At 37.2% G+C, this 10,843-nt stretch overlaps 1 long non-coding RNA gene across 1 annotated transcript; it reads left to right on the top strand.

Moving 5' to 3' along the window:
- Positions 1-3,105: 3,105 nt before the first annotated feature.
- LOC107734498 (uncharacterized) lies at positions 3,106-4,616 on the top strand. The gene is made up of 4 exons (XR_001639103.1): positions 3,106-3,363; positions 3,708-3,811; positions 3,915-3,970; positions 4,166-4,616. It is a non-coding gene; the product is annotated as an uncharacterized LOC107734498 (long non-coding RNA).
- The last annotated feature ends 6,227 nt before the right edge of the window (positions 4,617-10,843 follow it).

Raw genomic sequence — 10,843 nt, 5'->3', positions numbered from 1 at the left:
AAAACCTTTAGCTTCATACACTGTAGATAATTGTGACCCTGCTTGTGGAAACCCAGCTAAAGTTTTTTGTTTGTTTTTTTGTTTTTTTAAACAGTGGATGATTAATTCACTCCTTGATTTGCTTAATAAAACCCTCTTTTGAGATCGTTTTGACAGACATGTTTATTGTGTATTATTTTCAACAAGTTTAGTGTGGCAAAATAGAAGAGCAGGCAGCCTAATTCGCCACCTAAAGTTTCATTAGCCCATGCATAAACATCTGATGAATCTGCCGTTTAAACGAATCGTTTGAATGAAGGACTCAATGACTCACTCATTAAACGAATTCGACTAATATTCATTCTTTAGTCACAATCGCCTCATCACAGGCAGGCACAGCACTCATTTCAGCATGTGTTCGTGTTTGTGTGTGCTGTCTGCGTCACTCATTGCAAGTGCCTATATCGTGCGCCATATCGAACATTTTTTCAATCGTTATCGAAGGTGTACCGTCGATAAATATCGATACCGTTTTATCGCCCAGGCCTATGTGGGGACCAGCCTGCGGTCCTCACAAGGGGAAAAATTTTTAAAATAGTAAATGATGTTTATCTGAAAGTGTACCAATGCAAACAGGTTTTCTGTAAGGGGTAGGTTTAGGGTTAGAGGATAAAAAATATCGTTTAGTCAGTATAAAAGTAATGGAAGTCTATGGAAAGACTTCACAAGAAACAATTCACATGTGTGTTTTAACATTGTAAAGTATTGCAATCATTATTAATGTAAGTTTTGATCTCTTTTTTTGACAACGTATATTTGGCATATATTTAAAATCTATCTATATATCAACATGCTATTTTACAAACTTTTTTTGTAGGCTGAAATGATTCAGACAAGCAGTAGGCTAATACTTGACACTGAGAACATCTAGTGGGTTTAAACAGCACTGCAGTCACTGTCTTCTGTATTTGAAAGAATTTCCACCAACTTGTTCTCTGCCAGCTTGCCTTGTCCTCACCCTGCTTCTAAACTATGGAACGAAATCTTATTTGCAATCTTACTTGCATCAACAATTCTTAATGTGTTAGAGGTTTTATGCACAAGATATTTTAGAGCCTCTAGGCACTGCAAGATTATGTTAGAGCTACTATGAACAGTATGCATACTGAAAACATACATATGCTGTAAAGGGAGATATCATCAGGAAACATGGTGTTAGCTTTCACTGTTATGCTGATGATACTCAGCTCTATATTTCTTCGCGGCCCGACAAAACATACCAATTCGCAAAACTAACAGAATGCATATTTGGAAATATAAAAAATTATCAGTCCAAAAACCTTGTAACCAGAGCTTGACCCATGTAATAGGGCCTAACCTAGAACACTTGATGGCTGCTCTGTCAATTCTTCGTCATTAGTTAGGAACCGAGGTGTGCTATCTGATAGCAATTTTTCCCTTAAAGCCATTTTTGTAAAATTTATATTTGTTAAAAATATCTAAATTACAACCTATTCTTTCAATGTAAAATGCTGAAATGTTAATTCATGAGACTTATAATGACCTCAAGGTTAGATTACTGTAATGCTTTATTGGGTGGTTGCTCTGCGTGCTCACAGTAATAAACAAACTCCAGCTGGTCGAAAATGCAGCAGCTAGAGTTCTTACTAGAACCAGGAAGCATGACCATATTAGTCCGGTTCTGTCAACACTGCACTGGACTATTGAACATCATATACTAGGGCTGCTCAATTAAAGCTTCATTCTTAATTAGAGATAGTTTGTTTATGCAATGTTAAGAGTACCCATAGGAAAAAATTATTGCTCAGTGGTTGCTTTTCCTAAGCTCAGGAGACTTAGATGAGATTCTCATATATCTCTCATTTTAGTATCAACAGCATTTCAGATGTTTCTCCTAAAATTCCTTAGGAGAAATGGAAGTACCCAGGTGAAAAAGACGTAGTATTAAATGTATTAAAAATATACTTGAAATTCAAGTAGTATGTTTATAATACATTTGTATTCCCAACATGCTTATTTGAAGTGCAATAAAAATATATTGAATTGCATTTTAATATATTTCTAAAAAGTATACTAGAAGTACTTTTGTATTAAATATATGCTTAGTTATACTTCTAAGAAATATGCTAAACAGAAGCATACTTTTAATGTATTTATAAAAAGTATACTAGAAATACTTTGGTAATAAATATATGCTTAGTTACACTTTTAAGGAATATGCTAAACACAAGCACACTATTAGTATATTTCTAAAAAGTATAGTAGAAATACTATGGTAATAAATATATTTTTAGTTACACTTTTAAGGGATATACTAAACACAAGCATACATTTTAGTGACTTTTTAGTGTATTTACAGAAAACATACTTATGTTACCCTTACTTAAAGAATATTTTATGTCTACTTTGTGTAAGAACATAACAAAATGATTACACTTTTAGTGGGTTTTTAATGTACTTTATATTGCAGTAGGCCTACACATGGTTATATTTTAAATATTTATGTATTTATAATTTTAATATTTGGAAAAGTACAATATTTTGAAAAACATTTTTAACATTTACAATGTACAAACGTTTGTCAACTATTATTAAGCATTGCGATATTTAAAATATGTTGTTTAATATGTTGTTCAGTTTTACTTAAAAGGTTATGCTACTTTGGTTGATTAGGCTGTTGTTCATTACATGATACATTAATTGTAATAAGCTAGGTGTTTATAAATTTGTTCAAGCTTGACGCCTTTATTTTCTAATATATATTTCTGAAATTCCCACAAGGATTTCAACATCATATATGAAAAAAAAAAAAACTTGCGTTTACTTGTTTAAATTCAAACAACCCACTGACTAAACCTGATTGGTTCCAGAGCCATTGAACGGCTCTGATTGGTTCGTATGATAATGAGCTCACCCCAGAGAGCTTCGTATATAAAATATGATGTGCGTGCAAATGTCTCTTAAATGTGAATATAAGTCTAAATTTAAACAGTATTATATAGAGCGGTCACCGATCGTGTCTCTTTAGGGCACTTGGAGGAAACCACGCAATTCATATGGATTACTTTGCCGATGTTTTTTTGAGATTTCAACTTTTTGAAACATGAACATCTTTGGTGAATCTTCTTTCATCGGAGGGACATAAATCTCTCAGATTTTTATTAAAATATCTCAGCTTTTCTTTTGAAGATGAACGAAAGTCTTAGATGGTTTGGAGCATCTTAAGGGTGAGTGATGACAGAATTCAAATTGTTTTGGGGGAACTATGAAATTAATTAGAAAATATAGCGGTATGTTCTTATTTTTACCAGCTTCTGCAAGCGCGTATGGCGTCTGGCTTTTGGAACCTCACTGTGACTTCAGGTAAGATTTAATTAACGTTATTTGTCTGTGCCAGTCGTGTTTTTGACACATGCATTGGCAGAAAAAAATAAATAAAATAAAATTAGTCATTATAACATGTACAACATTAACATTCTTTTATTTGCAAAATGAAGTTGTGCATTTATTTATTTCTGATTTCCTGAACAATTTGGCTTCATTGTAATGAGGTTAATGATCTTTGAAAAACCATGATTATGAACATACAATTACTTTGTCTTGAGCTGATTAGCCAACTGTGGTAGTGTTCGTTGATTGGTGTTTATATTTGTTCAAGCTTGACAACCTTATCGCCTTTATTTTCTAATATATATTTCTCATTACAGATAAGAACAAAGATTAAATTGTAAGAAGGGTTGCTTATATGAGAGCATACAGTACATCTGAAACTGCTGAGGCTGGGAAGGCTTTTGACTATATTACCGACCAGGTACATTGTTCTCAGCGTACTGTCATTCTTAAAAAGAAAACAAATCATCAATCATCATTTGCTTTTTTGTGTGTGTGAAATATTAACATTTGTTGTTTTTCAGATCAGCTGCTATAGAAGACAAACTGAAATCTGAGTGCAGAGACAAGCAAAGGAATAGTAAGTATATTTTCATGTTGTATCACCTCTGTTATAGAGATTTTTGAATCAGGCCTAATGGAGGGTGATTTGGTCAATCTTGAAAGAAAAATGTTAGCAATGTGTCCATTCCAGCTGGCTAATTTGTGCTTGCTTTCAGTCATTCATGTAAAAATCTGTTATTTAATTTTGTTTCTGTTTTGTTTTTTTCTAAAGCTGCAAGGCTCTGGTGCAAAATATTGTATGCCAGGAGTCAGGACGACTAGGCTGTGCCCAGGTCTCCAGAACCTGCGACGACGCTCAGCTCCATCAGCCCTCCATCTGCGCCTTCGGATCCACCAGCTCTGTCTCCATCGGTCGGCCCCCAGATGTTGGCAGCCACACCATCTACATCTTGGCTCCTCGCTCCCTCGATTCCGCCGTGTGTTGTCAGCACTGGGATGCTCTGGGTCTGTGCCATGTGCCAAACACCATCTAAGCTGCCAGGGCATCATCGTCATCCTCCCATCACCATCCCTTCGCCACATCCTGCCATCATCCCCGCACTTTTGCCTCTCACCATCCCTACGCCATCTCCTTGTCCACCTCCAAAACCCCCTCCATCCCTCCCTATTCTGTTGCTTGAACTTTATCATCTTCAGTCTTTGAAAAACAAAGTGCATAAGTGAATAGCTGTGTGTGTGCAAAGACTGAAGATGAGAAAGATCAAGCAACAGAATAGGGAGGGATGGAGGGGGTTTTGGAGGTGGACAAGGAGATGGCGTAGGGATGGTGAGAGGCAAAAGTGCGGGGATGATGGCAGGATGTGGCGAAGGGATGGTGATGGGAGGATGACGATGATGCCCTGGCAACTTAGATGGTGTTTGGCACATGGCACAGACCCAGAGCATCCCAGTGCTGACAACACACGGCGGAATCGAGGGAGCGAGGAGCCAAAATGTAGATGGTGTGGCTGCCAACATCTGGGGGCCGACCGATGGAGACAGAGCTGGAGGATTCGAAGGCGCAGATAAAGGGCTGATGGAGTTGAGCGTCGTCGCAGGTTCCGGAGACCTGGGCACAGCCTAGTCGTCCTGACTCCTGGCATACAATATTTTGCACCAGAGCCTTGCAGCTTTAGAAAAAAACAAAACAGAAACAAAATTAAATAACAGATTTGTACATGAATGACTGAAAGCAAGCATAAATAGACAGCTGAAATGGACACATTGCTAACGTTTTTCTTCCAAGATTGACCAAATCACCCTCCATTAGGCCTGATTCAAAAATCTCTATAACAGAGGTGACACAACATGAAAATATACTTACTATTCCTTTGCTTGTCTCTGCACTCAGATTTCAGTTTGTCTTCTATAGCAGCTGATCTGAAAAACAACAAATGTTAATATTCCACACACACACACACACACACAGCTAACAGTTCTTTAATGCATAAAATTAAGGCTAAATAAGTCAAGTAAACTTAAATAGATTAATAAGCATAACAACTGTTACTTTTTTGTCTCTATTTATTACTCAAATCACACTGATTCATTTCTGCGTTAATAGTGTTGTCATAGAAATGCATAATTCCAAATCTGCACCAAATTTCATTTCATTTCCATTATAATTAAAAATAAACTTGTAAAAAAATCAATAGTTGCTTGTTCAGATGGTATAATGACAGAAGTATTAGGGACAGCAAAACAAAACAAACTGAACACAAGATTTTAAAGCTTTTTTTAATATTTAAAATCATCCACAGACTATGCGTTTACAGTCCATGACTGGATTTTATTTCAACTATATACAGTGTAGCATGGCATGTCACAAAATAATGAAATCACGTCTGCTCATTCTCTTTAAAACAATTATTTTCTCTATCCTCTCAGTGGTCTTCTAGTCCATATACACACACTGATATAACAGCTCTGCGGCCCATGACATCTGCAACTGAAGATTCGCTGCCATTTATTTTATTAGTATAGTAATGTTTCTGTATTGGATGCTGCATTATAAGCAGGGAGTTTGAGAATTTCACCTCACACTGGAAAATCAGGATTGATTACATTTTGATTTAGGGAATTAATTTTGACTTGATTTACAAATCTGGTTATGCTGTGAACTGTGTCATAATTTGCATTGCTTTCACTGCATAGAAATGTAAGGTGAAATCATCATCCCCTGAATTTACCAACTCAAATATTACATTCAAACAAATCATCTATCTGCTGCTGGTCCATCAGTGTTTAAAAGTATAGTTAACCCAAAAATGAAGCTGTTGTTCGCTCATCCTCATGTCATTACATACCAGCATGCTATTATTTATTCAGTGGAGGACAAACGTTGAAGTCTGAAGAATCTTTATGCAGCTCTTTTCGAAACTCGTCCTTTGTGTTGCACAGAAAAATAACAGCGCATCGGTTTTGAATAAATGAGGTGAGTTTCCACTTTTAGGTGAACTAGTGTTTGAATTGTAAATCTGCTGCTAGTCTAATCAACAGTCTGTTCATTCAGTCCACATGAATGGCCTATTCAGAAGAAATTAATGTCCCTTCCATGCCGAGATATAATCAGTCTCGTCACTCTTGTCCGAATCCCTCAGTTTCTTCGATAGCGAACAGAAGTTTTTCTCGGAGCTGCTCCTGGTTCTTATAGGGTGGCAGATCCAGTCGATTAAAGCTGAAATTGTAAGGCAGGAGGGACAAATAAGCACAAACACACTTCTGTGAAAGAGTTATTTTGCACTGTCTTTCGGGTTTAGAGCCTCACCAGGTGTGACTTCTAGGCAGCCAGGTTTCCTTCCCCACTTTGTCTATGCAGAACTTTTGTGGCCCGTTACTTCCTAAACAACAAGATGATCAAAAGAGGAACTATTAAAACCATTTACACTTCTAAACACTGAATATGTACAGCGAGGACAGAACTCAGGTCACATGTGAAGAGCTCAAAGCTGCATGGTGGGAAGACTCAACACAAATTTAGTGTTACCCAAGTTACTGTAAGAAAAAGAAAATGATCAAACTAATATTTTTTTTTTAATCATTTACTACAAACCATATTGTATTTAGCTCATATGATATTTAGTTTGTCCTCCTTTCACAGACTCTTAATCAAAATTATTTTTTTAAAGTTTAAGGTTTGGACAGTGTCACCAATAAAACGTCATATATATATATATGTGTGTGTGTGTGTGTGGTTTTGTGGTCCAGGGTCACACACACACAGTCATAAGGGTCAATTTTTTCGAAATTGAGATTTATACATCAATGGAAAGCTTATTTATTCAGCTTTCAGATGATGTGTGGTTTGTTAGGATAGGACTTTTGGGGTTTTTTTGCTTCACGGATGAAAGCAGTCATACAGGTTTGGAACAGCATGAGGGCGAGTAAGTGAAGCCAAAACATTTATTTTTGGGTGACCTAGCCCTTTAACACTCAAACTCACTGCTTCTAAAGACTTCTGGTGTCAGCAATAATTTCAGCACGATAACACCGATAACCCAGCAGCTGAGCGAGATAAGCAGTGAAGGAACAGACAGGAGAGAGCAGCAGCAGATGAACAAAGAAAATAGAGAAACAGACAGAGGGCAACAGGAGGCCTTGGCCTCCGCTGATCCTCCTGAAATGATAAACGGACAATTAACTGGTCAATTCTACCCGTGTGCGTGCGTGCGTGCGTGCCTGCATGCGTGGCAAGGACCAATGAGCCATACACCCTGCCCGAGGACAGTCGTTCCCATCACACACACACACTCGGCCATCCGCCTCCAGGGGCCCATTCTATAGTCACCGCGCGACTGCTTCTTGGCACCCTCCATTATTTAGAAGGCCCTCAAACGAGGCAGCTCATTGGCAGTCCACTTACATGAAAAGGTGAGGAGCCACACCACACCTGCTTGACTCCCTTTGAACAAACGTGTGTGTGTGTGCGGATGGAGGGGAACGGGGGCTTGAATGCTTAAATAGATTGTTTGGTGCCCCTCAAATGTTTTCTATTGCTATTCTCGGTTGGGTTCAAGTGCATCTAGCGTCCTTTGGCGCTTGCGTTTAGGGGAACGCAAGCAGTGACGCTAAACGGCAAGGACGTGCTGAGGATAAAGGCAGGACAACTCGAACGGTTACAGTATGGTCATAAATAAACACAGTTCGATATTAAAACACTTTCTCCCGGTGTGATGTGCAGAAACGATGATCGCACTTTAAAAGAACATACTGAATGTAATGTTTTCGGACACTGAAATGCATGTTAATTGCAATTAAATAAAAATGTATTATATAGTTTAAATTTATATAAAATGTAATTAGCTGAACTTTGGAGTGCTTTTTTGATCCACAAGCAGGAATTAAGTACATCCTTATATACAAATTCATGATTACTTATTTGAAATGTGGGCAATATGGAAAAAATATGGCATGTATGGTAACCTAAAATGCACTTTAAAGTCATTTCTATTCAACCTTGTATATCATGTATTTAAGTATATTTGTAATAATTAAGTTGCAATTTAGTACATTTAAAATATATTAAATTTAAATGTAATATTGAAGAACACACTACAGTTACAATTATAATCAAGTAGCCTACTTTACACATGCAGTAGTACGTAAGACAACACATCAATATTAGTGTACTTCTTTAAAACACAACAAAACATTGACATAATATATCATGTAAAATGCACTTTAAAGTAAAACTGTTCATTTGAAATTATTACAGTGTACCTATTGCAGTGGACTCAAGTCTCATCCTGCATTTTTTCCTTCAAGAATCCATTTCACTTAGATATGTCACAATAGTGAAGAGACGATTGCAATTTCCATTTCATGCCGATAGTGAGAGAAGTTCAGTGTCCAAGGAAAACACATTATTTGCACACATGCTTGATCTGAGTGAGTCCATGGCATCAGTTGTTGGTTGAGAGCTCTAGTGCTGGTAGGGGTCAGGAGGACACCAGCTCTGCTGGGAGCCTGTGGAGAAGGTGCCGCTTCAGCAGCTGATAAGATGTTCTGCCTCACGCTCATTCACAGGAGAGCTGAAGATTAAACCTGAGAATTAATGAGATCAGCTGTATTCTAGCAAGTACCTCTGTTTAATGACACAGAACATACATGTGAAGTCCCCTAGAGACCTCTGAGGCATATTTCACATTGTGTGTCCCTTTGTAGCCTCACATATAAAGGATATTCAAAATGTCTGCAATAGCAAATTACTGTTGATAACTATCAGTTCAGCTAGTGGAACAAACGCCAAACCCTGAGTGTTAAACTGAGATTGATAACACATCGAATTATGTGGCGAATTATGTGAGAGAGATGCAAGGCTATTATCATTAACTAAAACCATTAAAAAAAACCTTATTTGAAATAAAATTAACATGAACTAAAACTTAAACTTATAAGATAACATTTCTCATTCGTTATTTACTGGGGATAATAAATAAATAATGCGTGTAGAACAATTTTCACAAATAATTACAAAGAAATGGTAAGTAACACAGTGAATTCAATGTGAAATTTTTAATTTTTGTAAAACATACTCCATTAATCTTTGTTTTATTTACAACTTTTGCAGTGTATAACAAGAAATAAAAATGTAAAAAAATAAATAAATAAAAGAAAATAAAATTACAAATATATTAACATTTTCATTACTTAAAAGTTCCTTGTTGAATATTCATTTTTGAAGAAAGGTTATTATTGTTAACTAAAATTAAACTTTAAAAACATTTTCCTTGCTTGAAATTAAATAAATAAAAATTGAATAAAATAAATATAAAAAATTGTTTTATTTCAGCTAGTTGCTAAGCAACGTTTCCCATTTGTGTTGAAACTGACGTACTAAAATAACAAACTAAAACTAAAAACTACAACTTAATAAAAGCTATATAGACATATTAAAATAATAATAATATCAATGACAAAAGCCAAAATACAATAAATTTTTGAGCTGCTGTCCAAAGGCACTTGGAGAAGGATGGTATACCGATGGATTCATGATCAAGTCCTGAGGACCATCGCCGAAGCTATCAGCGCAAAAGTTGAAATGGCAAAGAGGTCGCGACCCTCCAAGCAGAGAATTGTTTTTGTCAGAGCTGGGGGAGCAGCCTAAACCTACTAAAAGGGAATCTACAGGCATGCTGGCCTCTGCAAGGGACTGGCAACTGTTAATGGACCTGGAAAGGCAGCTGAAGTTCCCTAGCCATATCGCAGTTACCACCCTGTGACCAGACATCGTCCTTGTGTCTGAATCCACTGAACAAGTTGTGCTGCTGGAACTAACAGTCCAGTGGGAAGATCACTTGGAATAAACCTTTGAGACAAATTTCTCCAAGTATGCAGGGCTGGTTAGTGACTGTAAGCAGGCAGGATGGAGAGTGAGGTGTGTCCCGGTGGAGGTTAATGTACAGGATTTGCAGCACATTCCTTAGCCAGAGCCTACAAAGAGCTGGGTATTGAGGGAGTGAGCGAGAGGATGGCTATCCGCAGTACCACTGAAGCAGCAGAGAGGGCTTCAAGGTGGCTATGGCTAAAAAGAGGAGAGCCATGGAGTACTAAGTAGCCAGCCAGCTGGACACAAGCTGGGGTCTGATCAGCCCCAGCTGGGTCACCTGGAGGAGGGTGTATGATGTTGAAAGACCCGAAACACCCGATGATTCCAGGAACATCACTGATGATGTGTCCAGCGGCATCAGAAGATGTATGTGCACAACAGAAGTGATCTCAATAACTTTCCAAAGTGTGCACCACTCATATTGAGTCAAATGCCTCAATATGAGCTCAAACATTTGTACCATATATGTATTAATATTCAAATTAGTCAATTACTAATCAAGACATAAGCCATTTATGAGCCTTTCAGCAAAGAAAACTCCAGGGTTACATTTTCTGTAAATCAGTTTTGATTAAGGCATCC

The sequence above is a fragment of the Sinocyclocheilus rhinocerous genome, unplaced genomic scaffold (assembly GCF_001515625.1).
Source record: "Sinocyclocheilus rhinocerous isolate Xijiao unplaced genomic scaffold, SAMN03320098_v1.1 scaffold340, whole genome shotgun sequence".
NCBI classification, from domain to species: Eukaryota; Metazoa; Chordata; class Actinopteri; order Cypriniformes; family Cyprinidae; genus Sinocyclocheilus; species Sinocyclocheilus rhinocerous.
Note: the sequence above shows the minus strand (reverse complement) of the source record. Positions and strands in the feature narration are given on the sequence as shown.